Source organism: Gorilla gorilla, chromosome 18 (genome assembly GCF_029281585.2).
Source record: "Gorilla gorilla gorilla isolate KB3781 chromosome 18, NHGRI_mGorGor1-v2.1_pri, whole genome shotgun sequence".
In the NCBI taxonomy this organism is placed as follows: Eukaryota; Metazoa; Chordata; class Mammalia; order Primates; family Hominidae; genus Gorilla; species Gorilla gorilla.
The window spans coordinates 89,959,913-89,975,033 of record NC_073242.2 but is presented as its reverse complement, the minus strand read 5'-3'; the positions used below and the strand labels follow the sequence as shown (position 1 = coordinate 89,975,033).

The 15,121-nt window shown below is 38.6% G+C and overlaps 1 pseudogene; it reads right to left on the bottom strand.

Moving 5' to 3' along the window:
• Positions 1-9,653: 9,653 nt before the first annotated feature.
• LOC129527367 (uncharacterized) lies at positions 9,654-14,417 on the bottom strand (annotated as a pseudogene).
• Between the last annotated feature and the right edge of the window lie 704 nt (positions 14,418-15,121).

Sequence of the window (15,121 nt, the reverse complement as noted above, 5' to 3'; positions counted from 1 at the left end):
ATTTAGGACCCAGGTTGATATCACTCTGGGTTCAAATTATGAAGTATTTATACAAGACTTCAGTTTGTAGAGGCTCTAGTTCAAATTGCTTTTAGAAAATGAAAATTTTTAAATAATCATTATTGTTTCAAGTAAGAATATCACCAAATACGAATGTTAATGATAGTAATGACAGACCCTTGGATAACTTCAAGTGAGATCACAGTATTTCAGTTAATGTACATGAATGAGCAGCAGCTTCTCTAAAACCTATCGTATGAATCCCAAACATGTGCTCTAGTTAGAGATTCTGCGATCTGATTGGATTTTTCTTCAATTTTATTCTATTTGTTTTTAAACATAGAACTGAAGAATGAACCCAAACGCCTAAAGAAAAATAAAATGTAGGAATACCTTATTCAAATAGCAGAGATAATGTTTATTATAGACAAGCGGCAGTATTCTATCAAGAAAGGGGTTTATGATGGATTTGATTCCCCTTCTCCAAGAGTGGTCGCCCAGGGCTAATGGAATAACATTACAAAATAATAGATGAATGAATCAGGAAGGCTTGCTATTACATCACTTGGTAATAAATGTGTGGATCTTTTTCTCCCCAGTGCTTCTAGACACTACAATTGACAGTCCAGGTAAACATGATTGTAAAAGTGTAGATGTTTAGAAGTAGCTTATATAGGTCACTTTTCAAGAGATGAAGGAACGTCAGGGGAGTAGGAAAAAGTGGAAGGACAGAAAAAGATGGACAACAAAGCAAACTCTGCTGTCATTACTTTTGCTTTGACAAAACTGTTTATATGAATAATCTTAGAAATATAACAAAAGACCTCAAAAAGCCATTTTGTTTGGAGAAGTATCCTTAAATATACAAAATAACAATCAACTGTGACTGACACAAATATTGTCCTGTTTTATGTGCTCAATAATGTAGTACCAGTGTACTGAGTATTTGCTTTTGGAAAGGCACTGAATAGATGATATTATTATGTTCATTCTACAACTGAGATAACTAAAACACAGGGAAGTTAAGTGATCTTGCCGAAGTTATACAGCTGCTGTGTGGAAGGTCTGATATATAAACCTAGGAAAATTGTGCTCTTAGCAAAATATTGTGCTGCTTTTGTATATGAAAAAATGAATGCATTAATGAAGTCATTGATATCAAATAAAGAAATGACTGTGTGGTCTTCAGCATGAATAAAACTTTGTTGAGTGACAGTAACTTATTACATTCATTGATTTCTTAAGGTGACTGACAGGGTTGAATTTAAGTGGTAAATATTGTGAAAGAGAGTATGTGTTTATTTCTGGTTAAATGTGGTTGGTAACCATTTATTTATTTAACACCATCATGCACGAAGCATTTCACATATGCTATTACTAGATTTTACCATCCTTTCATTGCAAACCATTATCTGATTTTTTAGATGAAGAGACTGTGATATAGAGATATAGACATGTAGAATAACTTGCCTCAAACCACATAGCTTGATGGAGAAAGAGTTCTAGTCCAACTTTCATGGATTCCATAGCCCTTGAGCATCCCCTTCTAAGATAAATTGGAACCAATACACTGGGAGTGTGGTGCCTGGGCAGAGATAGGCGAGCCAGGGGGAACCAATTTGTATGTCTCCTCGGGAAATGATCAAAGGACGCAGGTAGAGGGCAGGACTTGAACTTCGCAGGTGACCACCACGTAATAAGTTGGCTCTTTTAGTCTCGGTAGTGCAGAGATAGTGTCAACAATAGAAATCAAATTCATTTTTAAAGTTACTGAAAGCTTCCAAAGTTCAATGCAAAAGTTCTGTTATTTGGCTTCAGGGTCAGCAATCCACAGAACAGGCCTGTCTCCCTAGCTCCTGCTCACTATTTTTCTGCCTTACTCACTTTTCCTCTTAAAGAAAGAAAGAAAGTGATTATTTTGTGAAGATCTAAAAGGTTTTTTTTTTATTTAGTGTAGTAAAATCTAAATAATTCTTACAAATGTTTAGAAATATTTTATCCTTAGGTATGAGTTCTGGCAAACTGTGTTTTTCTTTCTGCAGTGAAACAAATGATAAAAAAAGAATAAATATTTACAAAAAAGTTAAAGATAACCATTTTACTTTCTTAAGAAATATTTAAAAATTGGATAATGTTTGACAAATTGTCCAACATTTTATTTAAAGTCTAAAGTGCCTTTGTAGAATACCGATTCCCTTCTTCAGTGAGTGGGCTTCAGGAAAATCCATATCAGGGTTTCCCTTCATCAACTACAATTTTGATTCCCGTTCCAGTTATGATGATCTTGTTTCTTTGTGTACATTCTCTATCAATATATAAGCAGATTTCTTGTTTGTGTGTTCTATAACTCAAGGTACCAGGAGAAAGAATATTTCGGAGTCCTATACTAGGTGCTCCCAAGAGGGATGAAAACCTAAATCCCACTCTGAAAAAAAGTCAGTTATTTAATAGTGATAATGTCACAGTTATATATGGCTAATGGATGGGACACATCAAATAGCAGTAAATAGTAGTCATAGTTGTAATGGCAATAGTAGTCTAATAATAGTAGTAGTGATGACCAATATTTGCTAAGTGCTTACACTGTGATTTTAAACACTTACATGTATTTAATGCTTTGCCTATGAGAAGAATAGCTCCCTTGTGATAGCCAAGACAATGTGTCTCACAGACTTCCGATTGCAGACAGCTCCAAATGCTGTACTTTGAAATTCATCACACCTTTGTACCAGGGCCATACCTTCTATGAACTGCTCACTGTAAATGACTGTGTGCATCAGGAATACTAAGTCAGCCCTTTTCCTGGAAGACACAGGACTCCTCTGATGAGCAGCTTCAGCTTGAGGACTCCCTCACGGCTTTGCTGAACTTTCCTTGGACTGCATGGCCATCTATAATGCTTCTACCCCACCTCATCTGTCTCTCTTTCATTTCTGCATCATATCTGAGGTCTCCCAGTCTTTTCTGCCTTCTTTTCTATTTTTCCTCCGATAGGCATTTTCTATAATATAATCCTTTTCCATTTAATCCTGGCTTGGTTTATGCTTTTCAGAAGATGTGGACTCATACATTATTCTTCTTATTTTATTAGAGACAGCAAGAGTCTGTGGTTCAATAATGCCTGCCTAAGGCCACATATTCATTAAGCTACTGGAACGATATTTACTCTTACGCTTCTGGTTTCAGAACCTGTGTTAGTAACCACTACACAATTTGGGGAAGTTACAGTTGGAAGGGAAGCAAACAGAAGAACTACTCAAATACTGGTGTCAGCTACTCAGTAGCTACATCAGAACTAGAGTGGAATTCTGTGCTTGATAAGCCAAAAAAAAAAAAAAAGTGGCATGGGGCTTTTATTCTGCAATGTCTGTTGCCAATACTGATACTTACTGGAGATCCATGTCCCTGCAGGTAGATCCTTGAATTTTTTTATTTGCCCATTTCTACTATGAATCTTGCATCTATTCATACTTCCTTACTTGTATGTCATTTCCTTGGGGTTTATACACTGAAAATTATTGAAATAGAGTGAATGCTTTGTTCTAGGAATGATAAAGAGTTTACCATACAGCAAACTACTAAATTAATGTTTGGTGAGTCTAGCAAGCTATCTTTGCTTCGTGCCACTAAATGACTTATATTGTGTATGGTGGAGCTAGCTGAGAGAGAGTTTGTAGGTGGGGAGTAAGTCAAAATTAGAATCCTTTGAGCAGCCGCTTTCCATAAGCCTTATAGTGTTTTCTATCTAGTTCCTCTAAGTTCCTAAGCTTAACCTTATTGTGGAATGAGTCAAATGAGAATGTGCCCACCTTGCTTACTCTTTATTCCCAGATCATTGAATTTTCACCAATTTTACCAGGAGAGGAACTAACTTACTTCTTTCCTTCCTTCCTTCCTTCCTTCCTTCCTTTTCCTTTCTTCCTTCCTTCCTCCCTTGCTCTCTTCCCCCTCCCTCCCACCCTCTCTCCCTCAGTCTCTCTCTCTGTCTCTCTATCTATATACGTATCTGTGTGTATCTCCCTCTTTCTTAAATTTGTCTTGATTTTACTTGTAGTGTCCTTCCCTTTTACTTCTCAGACTTAAGGTTTTTTTCCATTTTCCAAATCAAGGGTTCACTGAAGATTTTTCGACAGTGACAGTCTTTTCATCCCATTCCCTCTCATATTGCTTCAAATTTCTTTATAATAGTCGTGCATATTACAGTGCTGAATACAGGCATGAGATATACAGTGACCAAAGTATCTCAGAGTCATTGATAATTTAGCATTTTAACATACAATAGATTTTAAATAATATTTTTTAGGGGTTTACTAGCTTTATAAACTCTAAACATACCCACTTTTTTTTTCTCACTTTTCAGGTTCTCCATGTCAACAAGGCAAAATAATAATAATAATAATAATAATAATAATAATAATAAGAAGAAGAAGAAGAAGAAGAAGAAGAAGAAGAAGAAGAAGAAGAAGGAGGAGGAGGAGGAGGAGGAGGAGGAGGAGGAAGAGCGGGGGAAGGTTGGACCTGTAGGCAAGATATTGGATTTACTGTTTTTAAGCTATCTTCCAATACTTGATTTCTATGAAAGACATCACAAAGAATATAGCTCAGTACAAAACAACATAGCCATGATGAAACTATTCCAGCATTGAAAGTTACACCAAATCCTAGAATGTTATTCATTTCTCTGTGAGAACCATAAGCTAAGAACATAAAAAAGCATTTTATTCTCTAACTTCAAGATGTTTCTAATTTCCAAACTCTCTCTTTCTTTTTAAAGGTTAAAATGTTAGGACATTTGGTCACACTTTATCTCACTAATTAAGTCCATGTGCTCTAAACCTCTCCTCTTCCTACCTTCCATTCCTCACCTCTCTTTGGAGAAGAGTCTGATATTTATCCAGATCTCTTTGTAAAATTCTGTCTCACTTGGTTCCATCAAATTATGTTCAAATGACTGTTCATTGCACCCTAAGCATACTGAGGGGATGCCATTCTGGAGCAAGCAAGATCTTTTGATCTATTTGGAGTCATTTGTGCATTTCACCTTTCTGATGACCCTACTTCACCTTCCCTTTTTTTGTAGATGAAATCCTTACTATCATTTATTTGGGAAGAATAAATATGTTCACTGACCTCTTTGAAATGTCAGATATTGCTTCCAACACTAGTAAAGGTCGGTATTAGTATACTGATGGGAAAAAAAGATACAGCATGGGGACCTGCTAGATACTTTCAAAGACGATTAAAAGATTCATAGAAAAAAAAAAACACAGCTTTACTCTCCTGCAGTTTCCTTCTTGCACATTCTATTACTCTTAACAAAAAGAAAGATGGAATATTATTTGTCACTGATGCTGCTTCACACAAGGAAATGCCCCAAATGTGAGTATTTGTCATGTAACCATAAGTATAACTAATTATTAAAACATTAACCATATATATATAGTTTAATACAGGAGAGGATCAGGTGGCCTCATTCAGGGAATCACTGTTGAATTGCCTAGGGTTAAATATCCCTAAAGGTAAAAGGCAATGAATATGTTTAGAAAGTCATTTTAGGACCAAAAGTAAAAGACTGATTTATGTTTGTTTCAGTACAACTTTTATTTGTATGACAATATGGTTTCCTCTGATTTTTATCATACAATTTGCATTTCTAAAGTGTTGTGTGAAGTAGACATACATAAACATATACTAGTTGAATCATGTAAGTGAATAGCTTCTGTACTGAAGTGTTTTAGCCTGAGTTGCTTGTTGGGAATAGCCTCAGTCGTTCTGGCTCCTTACAGCTGACATCGCAGAAGTAGTTCTTTCTTTCCCTCAGACATACATTCTGGACACTGAGGTAACAACTAATTGCCCTGAAACCAGCCTGAGTATCTCGTAGAAATCACACGTTCTCTCCCCACTCACTGATGCATTTAATCTCCCCTGGCTTCTCCTGCTTTCAAGTTCAACAAGCACTCTGGTGCCAAAAAGACATAGCAGAGATTCAGTGCCCATTCTGAACTGCATGCTGTTATTAGCCCTCCAGCTATAGAGAGAAAGATGAAAAACACATGATATACATACAGCCACTTTAATCTGCTTCCTTTAATATGGGTTAACATGCAGTATGATTCCCACGAAAGGAAACAGAAAGGGACTGTTGAGCAAAACAAGTCTCCTAAAAGTCACTCCACGTGAGAACTTGTAAATCTTACTATCTTACTTTTCATTAAATCTTTTTATTTAAAACGATAACATTATAAAATATACAAAATTCCCTACATAGACTTATGCTTTCAGAGATTAAGCATTCACCTTTTTAACTACTTTGAAACTTTCTGAAATTGTCCCTTGATTTTTTTCCTTTCCACTTACTCCTCAGCCTCAATTACTCCTTAAGGCATCCACCCATCTTTCCCTTTAACTAGAAAGATACAGAAGAAAATAGTAAACTCTCATATGACTGGTGAGTCTGGTTTTCATAGGAACTGTATGAAGTAGAACCTCTGCTTCCATGGATAATTAGCTATTTCAAACAATGGGTAATTCAAATACTTGACATATATTAAAAATAAATATTTTCTGAATTATGTCATTGTTTTGACTCAATTGAGCTGAACTGTATAAAAGACAAAGACAAACATAATAGTAAACTGTCATTTGCTTGGAGAAGTTTGTTGATAGGATCACAAAAGTACAATTTACCCAATAACTTTTCGCAGGGAGGTCTTTTTGAATTTTAGACTCAAGGGGCCAAAATAGACCAAAAAAAAAAATTCTTGCATACCAATGGTCTCCAGACAATAAGGTTTTGAGAGAACTATTGTTCCTTATATTTTCTCAGCAAAATTGAAAGATAACAAGAAAAATCAAGGGATAAATGAGAGCCAAGATCCAAGATTTTTAAAGGAAGCTGGATCTGAACAAAGAGAGAATGAATAAAAGCATGAGCTAAAGTCTTACTTTTCAATTTATAAAACCTTATGTAGTCTTAATAGCATTTAATCTTCAAAACTCTCTGAGTAGATAAAATATAAGTGTTTTGAAAATAAGAAAACAGGCTGAAATTTAAGTCCACAGAGATAATAACAGGTGAATTCTGTCTCATTGAAGTTGAAGAAGATGGTTGAACATTTGTGTTACTCCTATATACAGTACAGCACTTAATAACTTTAATGAGTGCTAATCTTATTATATGACAAAAATTGTAGTGTGAGTTTAAATGTATTATTTTATATAGCCATTTCCGCTAGATTTGATTCATCTTCTTCTTCCTTTTATATAAGTAAAAGCCCAGTTTAGAAAAGTTAATTAAACATATTTTCCAAGGCCACATAGTTAACAAGTTGCAGAGGTAGAATTTGAATTCAGTCTGATGCCTAACTCACGTATTACCTATTGTGCTCTTTTGCCTTGTAAAGCTTTCCACCATTAAGTCAATGCTTTTATTCTCTCTGTTTCTTTGTTTGATTTTACTGCTCTTCTATGGTCATTGAGTCTGTACTGTCTGATAAAAATACAATGTGAGCGCCATATGTGATTATACATTTTCTGGAAGCCGCTTTAAAAGGGTAAACAGAGAGATCTTTTTAATATTTTATCTAATTACATATATCTAAAATAGTATTCAATATAAAATATTATGAGATATTATACATTCTTTTTTATACTAAGTCTTTAAAATCCTAAGTAGATTTTACACTTATATCCCATCTCAATTTGGACTGGCTACATTTGAAGTGATCAATAGCCGCATATGATTACCTACTACTATATTACTGTAGTTCTAAGATTAGCATGTGTATGTATGTGTGTATATATACACACAAGTATGCACAGCATGTAAAATGTAATTTTTATATATGTAAATAAACATGTATATAATTCATAAACATTATACACACATATAATGTGTGTATGTTTATGTTTGTATGTTTTAGGAGTGAGTCACTTATTTCTCCAAGTATTAACTGTGAAATTCCAGGATTCGGTAATTACTAATGTTTTTACAAGTGTGTCAGACAGCCAGAGTCAATAGGCTTTTTTTTCCCTCTGAGTATGAGTGGCTTTGTGTGTATAAAAAGGCTTCTCTCCATTTCCCCCTTTCTTCAGTGTGTCAACAGCACACAACAGAGATATCCTGAGAATGGTTCTTGTTGCTTGCTTCACAGCAAGGACTTTCTCTGTGAACTCCAGTACTGGACCAAGTTTGGAAGAAGTTGGGGCTCCATGATGATCTTCTAAAAAAATATTCTCCATATAGGTCTATCTCAAACCAACTGCAATTTCCTGTTTTCAAACGACTTGATGTTTGAGAAGACACTAAAATTTGTGACATGATATAAAGGGCAGCTGGGTGAAGGTTATATGGGAACTCTCCGTACTACCTTTGCAAGAAGTGGACCTTGAATTTTTTTAAGATAGAATTTATGACTACTTCAGAATGATGAAGACGATGGCAATTATGCTACCTGCTGAGACAAGCTAAGCAGGCAACTAAATGAAAACTGAGAAAATTTATTTAAGACCTTCATAAAACATGATTTTTAAAATTAGAATTAAATACCTATCGCAAATGTTCTATAATTGTGAAATAATCAGAAATATATCTTATTGCTAATACATTTAAATAAATATTTTTGTTAAGCACTGCTCACTGGAGAACAATTCCTCTAAAAGAGGTTTATGAATTGTACAGTGTTAGAAATTATAAATCTCATACACAGCCACTTCAGTAAGCAGCTGGGAGATTTTTTTTTTTTTGCACTTTCTTTTGGTGCTTGGTTACTAAGCCCTTTTTATCAATCATAGTAGGCAACAGAGTTACAATGGTCAAGATAGATACATAGATCTTATTCTTATGGAATTTAGAATCTATATGTGTATTAGTCAGGGTTCTCTAGAGGGACAGAACTAATAGTGTGTGTGTGTGTGTGTGTGTGTGTGTGTGTGTATCTAAAGGGGAGTTTATTAAGGAGTATTACTCACACAATCACAAGGTCTCACAATAGGCCATCTGCAAGCTGAGGAACAAAGAAACCAGTCTGAGTCCCAAAGCTGAAGAACTTGTAGTCTGATGTTCCAGAGCAGGAAGCATCCAGCACAGGAGAAAGATGTAGGCTGGGAGGTTAGGCCAGTCTAGTCTTTTCACGTTTTTCTTCCTGCTTTATTTTCTGGCTGCACTGGCAGCTAACTTGATGGTGCCCACCCAGATAGAGGGTGGGTCTGCTTTTCCCAACCCACTGACTCAAATGTTAGTCTTCTTTGGCAACACCCTCACAGACACACCCAGGATCAATACTTTGCATCCTTCCAATCAAGTTGACATTCAGTATTAATCATCGCAAGTCCACCCCTTGTCAACATGAACCCGTACACATCTCCTGAGATCATATATAATCTTCAAATAAAGACAATCATAAGGTCATAACTATGCCTAATATAATACAACTATCCTTTGTACAACCAGAAATGCATCAATCCCCAACCCAAATGCTATTATATAAAGATAACAATACTTAAATGCTGATATGAAGTCAGTAAATCTTATGTTACATAATAAAGGAAAAATAAAATAAACCGAAGATATTTTCTTAGTACAAATACAATAAATCGAAGATATTTTCTTAGTACATGTTAACAAAAGAAGGAGGAAATACTCATGATAATTACAGTCCTTGTTTCTGCAACTGGTCACGTGATCATAGCTGGTATTAATGACTGACTTCTTCTGCTACCCATTCTGTATTCCATTTGCCTTCAGCAAGCAGCTCAGCAGGTCACATTTTTTGTTTTTGTGTTTTTTCCTGGTGGAGTGACCCAAACCTTAATTTTCTGAAGGGTCTGGGCCATTTGTAGTCCTGCCTGAATTGGGCTGTAGTTTCCCATTGACCTTAATCACAGGACAATATTAAGAGTAATATAATCACAGGGTAATATTAAGAGATGCACTAATGGATCTCCTGGATTCCATTCATACTCTTCCTTACCTCCGTTGTGGAGTAGCATATTGATTTCTTCTTGACAGTCTTGGTCAATCACCCCAGCCAACACTGTAACTCCCTTCTTAGCCTGTTGACTTAAAGGTAGAAGGAGCCCAAAGTGTCCAGGTGGCAATCTTAACTTCCACTTTAATGGAATCGTTGTTGTGTCTCCTCGTGGCAGCATTCCTCCATCTGGGACTAAGACCTCTAGGCCAGCAGAACATAATGTCGGGAGAACAGGAAACAAAAATTTTGCTAGTGGACCTCTAGGGGTGATGGTGAGTGGTGCCACTTCCACTTCCACCCCTTGATGAATCCTGGCTATGGGAGAAAGAGTACCGTATATTGGATGCTGATTCAGAGCATACACGGCCTTCTGGAGAACTTTGCCCCAGCCCTGCAAAGTATTGTCACCTAGTTGACAATGTAATTGTGACTTCAAGAGGCCATTCCACCGTTCTATCAATCTAGTTGCTTCAAGATAATGGGGAACATGGTAAGACCAGTGAATTCCATGAGCATGAGCCCACTGCCACATTTCTTTAGCCATAATGTGAGTGCCTTGGTTAGAGGCAATGCTGTGTGGAATACCATGATGGTGGATAAGGCATTCCATGAGTCCATGGATGGTAGTCTTGGCAGAAGCATTGCACACAGAATAGGCAAACCCATATCTAAAGTAAGTGTCTATTCCAGTGAGGACAAACCTCTGCCCTTTCCATGATGGAAGAGGTCCAATATAATCAACCTGCCACCAGGTAGCTGGCTGATCACCCTGAGGAATGGTGCCACATTGAGGTCTCAGTGTTGGTCTCTGCTGCTGGCAAATTGGGCACTCAGCAGTGGCCATAGCCAGGTCAGCCTTGGTGAGTTGAATTCCATGTTGCTGGGCCCATGAGTAACCTCTATCCCTGCAACTGTGGCCACTTTGTTCCTGAGCCCATTAGGCAATGACAGCAGCGGCTGGGGAAAGAGGCTGAATGGTGTCAACAGAACAGGTCATCCTATCCACTTGATTATTAAAATCCTCCTCTGCTGAGATCACCTGCTGGTGAGCACTCACATGGGATACAGATATCTTCACAGTTTTTGAGCACTCAGAGAGGTCCATCCACATGTCTCTTCCCCAAATGTCTTTGTCACCAATTTTCCAATTATGCTTCTTCCAAGTCCCTGTTCAACCAGCCAAACCATTGGCTACAGCCTATGGATCAGTATATAATCGCACATCTGGCCATTTCTTCTTTCATGCAAAGTGCACAGCCAGGTGCACTGCTCGAAGTTCTGCCTACTGGGACGATTTCCCTTCATCACTGTCCTTCAGGGATGTCCTAGAAAGGGGCCACAGTGCTGTAGCTGTCCACTTTCAGGTGGTGCCTGCATATTGTGCAGAACCATCTGTGAACCAGGCCCTAGTCTTCTCTTACTCTGTCAACTGATCATAGGGAACTCCCGATGAGGCCCTCAGTTCAGGCTGGGGGAGAGAAGGCAGGGTGGCAGAAGTGGAGACCATGGGCATTTGAGCCACTTCCTTATGTAACTTACTTGTGCCTTCAGGACCTGTATGAGCCCAATCACATATATACTATATCAATTTGATGATTGAATGCTGCTGTGCATGACCCACTTTATGACTAGATGGGTCTTAAAGCATCCAGTTTATGACAGGCAGTTCAGGTCACATAGTGACTTGATGACCCATAGTCAAACACTCAGTTTCCACCAAAGCCCAATAACAGGCCAAGTGCTGTCTCTCAGGAGAGTAGTTATCTGCAGAAGATGGCAGGGCCTTGCTCCAAAATCCTAGAGGCCTCCGCTGTGATTTACCTGTGAGGGCCTGCCGGAGGCTCCAAACAGCATCCCTATCTGCCACTGAAACCTCAAACACCATTGGATCTGCTGGGTCATGTGGTCCAAGTGGCAGAGTAGCTTGCACAGCAGCCTGGACCCATTGCAGAGCCTTCTGTTCTGGACCCCACTCAAAACCGGCAGCCTTTTGTGTCACTGGATAAATGGGCTGGAATAACACACCCAAATAAGAAATGTGTTGCCTCCAAAATCCAAATAGGCCCACTAGGCGATGTGTCTCTTTCTTGGCTGTAGGAGGTGCCAAATGCAGCAATTTGTCCTTCCCTTTAAAGGAATATCTGGACAGGCCCCACACCACTGGACCCTAGAAATTTTACTGAGGTAGAGGATGCCTGAATTTTAGTTGGATTTATTTCCCATCCTATGGCATGCAAATGTCTCACCAATAAGTCCAGTGTGTTTGCTACTTCTTGCTCACTGGATCCAATCAACATAATGCCATCAATATAATGGACCAGTGTGGTATCTTGTGGCAGTGAAAAGTGATCACGGTCACTCTGAATAAGATTATGACACAAAGCCGGAGAGTTGATATACCCCTGAAGTAGGACAGTAAAGATACATTGCTGGCCTTGCCAGCTGAAGGCAAATTGCTTCTGGTGGGGCTTATGGAATGGGTAAAAAGCCATTTGCCAAGTCAGTGGCTGCATACCAGGTACCAGGAGATGTATTAATTTGCTTGAGCAATGAAACCACATCTGGTATAGCAGCTGCAATTGGAGTCACCACTTGGTTAAGCTTATGATAATCCACTGTCATTCTCCAAGATCCATCTGTCTTCTGCACAGGCCAAAAAGGAGAGTTGAACAAGGATGTTATGGGAATCGCCACCCCTGCATTTTTCAAGTCCTTGATGGTGGCACTAATCTCTGCAATCCCTCCAGGGTGGTGATAATGTTTTTGATTTACCATTTTTCTAAGTAAAGGCAGCTCCAATGGCTTCCATTTGGCCTTTCCCACCATAATAGCCCTCACCTTACCAGTCACAGAGCCAATGTGGGGGCTCTGCCAGCCTCTAAGTATGACGATGCCAATTATGCATTCTGGCACTGGGAAAATGAACACAGGATGAGTCCAGGGACCCACTGGACCTGCTGTAAGTCAGACCTGAGCCATAACTCCATTAATTACCTGACTTCCATTAGCCTCTACTTTAACTGGAGGACCACAGTGACATTTTGAGTACCCTGAAATGAATATCAGCTCCGAGGCAGTGTTCAGTAGTCTCTGAAATGTCTGATCATTTCCCTTTCCCCAATGCACAGTTAACCAGGCAAAAGGCTGGAGGTCTCCTTGGGTAAGGGTGGGAGAAATGTTAACAGCATAAATTGTCAGTGGTGTAGTGGGGTCCTTCCTCAAGGGAACATGGCCTCCCCTTCATTCAAGAGTTTCTGGGTCTGTGAATTGGCTAAAGTCTGGAAATTGATTGAGGGGCCATGATTCTCTGTTTTATAATTCGAGTTAGTATTTTATCCACTCAACCTGGAAGGTTTCTGCTTATATAAATTAAGTAGGAATGCTGTAGGCTTCCTATCAATTTCACTTCTAGGAACACCATGATTAATTTTCTAATGTCAGAGCTCTGCACAAGTCAGACTATTCTGATTGCTGCTTTGCCTCTGCTGTCCGTTATAGTAGCTATGCCCACCTTGCCTTTGAAGATTGACTGTGGCCACTTGGCCCCTGTCACCTCAGGATCCAATTATTCCCATTGTATTTAAATTTTGCAGTTGAGTGACTGTAGTTCCCATGATTAGATCTGACAGACAGAGAAGAGTGATTACGGGGCTCTTCAAAGATGCAGGTGCTGCCCTCACAAATCTGTTTTGCAAAGCATTGGTCAGGGGTTTATCTTTTGGAACTTCTCAGCTGGGATGAGTAAGTCTAAAGTGACTAATCCACTCCAACATCCCAATCTCTCTAAGCCTTTGGATCCCTTCCTCTACATTAAACCAAGGGAGATCTGGCATTTCCAGCTTGCACACAGTGGGCCATCTTTTAATCCATATTTCAACTAATCAAGCAAATAAACTATTGGAACCTTTTTTAACTCTCTGAGCTGTAACATTAAATGCATAATCCCTACTTAGTGGGCCCAAGTCAATAAATTCAGCTTGATCCAATTCTATGTTTCTTCTACCATTATCCCACACCCTTAATATCCATTCCCATGCCTGTTCTCCAGATTTCTGCTCATATAAATTAGAAAACTCAAGCGGTTCTTTCCAAGTGTAGTGTAAATCCTCATGGGTCACACTGTGAATCTCACTTCTAGGGGCCCAGCAGGACTTTAGTCTAGGTATAGGTCTAAAAGCAAACAGGGGTGTTGAGAGTGGCTCCTGAGGAGAATCAACATTATATTGCCTGGCAACAGCCTCAGGGGAGTCCCTCACTGTAGCCACAGATAGCTCAGGGTTTATGTCCTCAGACAAAGGTGGAAAGACTGATGGCAGCATAGGTCAGCAACGAAATGTTGCCACTACAGGAGATACAGAAGCTGTTTCTTCTGGAAAAAAAAAAAAAAGGTTCATCAGAGTTTACATGCTCAGAGTCCCCAGCTTCATCAGAGTTCTCCGACATATCCCCATTCCAAGTTTCAGGGTCTCATTCTTTCCCAATCAATGCCCTCACTTCAACAGTAGACACCTGCCGAGGCTGTGCATGCACCTTTCATTGTAGGTCAGCCACTTGCATTATAAGAGCTTGTGTCTGTTTTTCCACAATTTCAGCTCTTTTTTCTACAGGAGATAAGACTTTCACTCAGGGCAATATTCAAAGATTTGAGGCTCTGTATCTGCTTCTGAAGCTGGGAGTTAGAATCCCTGAGTTCATCATTTTCTTTCATCACTTTGTCCAGTGAACTTATGAGCAAACAACCAACTTCATTCATGGTTCTCCACACGTAGTCAAAGGTATTACACACAGAGTCACTAAACATCTTGCCTCTCATGAACAGAGAATCAAGAGTGTCACATGCATTTATTTTGCATAATTCTCTAAACAGTTCACACCAAGGACTATTAGTGTTCCCCATACTATTAGAAGTAGAGTCTTCAGCATTTTTGGATCTAATCACACTAAGCAGCCAAATCTAGAAACCCCTAAACCAATGAAATAACTCAATCCTTAATATTCTGTTCCTCTAGAATCACTCCTGGTACCAAAATCTGTATTACTCAAGGTTCTCTAGAAGGACAGAACTAGTAAGATATATATATCATATATATATATATGGGGGTTTATTAAAGAGTATTAACTTACACAATCACCAGTTCCCACAACAG